The sequence below is a fragment of the Penaeus monodon genome, chromosome 15 (genome assembly GCF_015228065.2).
Source record: "Penaeus monodon isolate SGIC_2016 chromosome 15, NSTDA_Pmon_1, whole genome shotgun sequence".
Lineage (NCBI taxonomy): Eukaryota > Metazoa > Arthropoda > Malacostraca > Decapoda > Penaeidae > Penaeus > Penaeus monodon.
The window spans coordinates 37837173-37838151 of NC_051400.1; the positions used below are offsets into that span (position 1 = coordinate 37837173).

Consider the following 979-nt stretch of genomic DNA (forward strand, 5'->3'; position numbering starts at 1 on the left):
TGCACACAAAAACACACAAGCAATCTCAGATATTTCTCACAGACCTGCATAAAGATTTCTTTGAATGCATAAACAAATTCACCAATAAATAAATATTTTCAAAATAAAATACAAATCTCCAGATAGTAATTCTACTGCACAAGGGGCTGTCACTTCCACTAACAATCCAGGCTACTGCTGTAATGAGCTATCATAAACCACCTAAACTATATCTCAGCAAAAAAAAAAAGTTAACGAACAATTTTTTCAACCCGTAAAAAGAGAGTGGAATCATACTGACCGCAAAATGGAACTACATACTTTATGAAAGACTCTCTAAATGATGGACAGACTACAAACCAAAGTATAACAATTGGGTGACCTTCAAAAGGATTTGAAATTTACATGAACTGGACAATTACTATCAACCAGTTTTACACAAAGTCAGACGAGCATTTGTAATCAATGGCATAAAGCAATCTACAACAAAGAGTTTTTTCATGGGATGGGAATAGCATCCATTATTTCTAGTGAAGTAAGGCTTATAATTCCTATCATTATATTTTTTTCACCATTATTATTACCATAGTCATTTTCATAATTACTTTACAATTACTCCTAAACCTTTAAACACGGATTTTTAATGATTTTGCTTCTCTCTTCCAGGTGAGTGAGTGACGCTCGACAAGCACAGGTGAAGAATAACTGATGCAAAACTTTTTAAAAGGGAACTAAAAAGGTAAAGTAAAATAAACCATACACTGTAAATAGTTTTGGTTGATGTGGTAGTGTTTTTGGTTTTCTATTCATCATTTGGCCATGCAAATAAATATTTTTATCGATACTGAAATACATATTGCACACCATTTTTTGTCAAACTTTTGAATCTGATAACAGTCTATTTAGCTTCATAATCTGATATCTGTCTATTTAAAATGTAGTAATGCAAAATATTAGAAAGAAAAATAAAACACTTCCTCTTCCTATGTATGATCAATGC

General features: G+C 31.6%; 2 protein-coding genes across 8 annotated transcripts in view; one reads left to right on the forward strand and one right to left on the reverse strand.

Moving 5' to 3' along the window:
* The window catches only part of LOC119582015 (ecdysone-induced protein 74EF-like), a gene marked incomplete at its 3' end in the record, with an annotated part of 261423 nt that overhangs the window by 219131 nt on the left and 41313 nt on the right, over nt 1–979 (forward strand).
* Nucleotides 1–979, reverse strand: part of LOC119582017 (U7 snRNA-associated Sm-like protein LSm11) — a gene marked incomplete in the record, with an annotated part of 26887 nt that overhangs the window by 21444 nt on the left and 4464 nt on the right.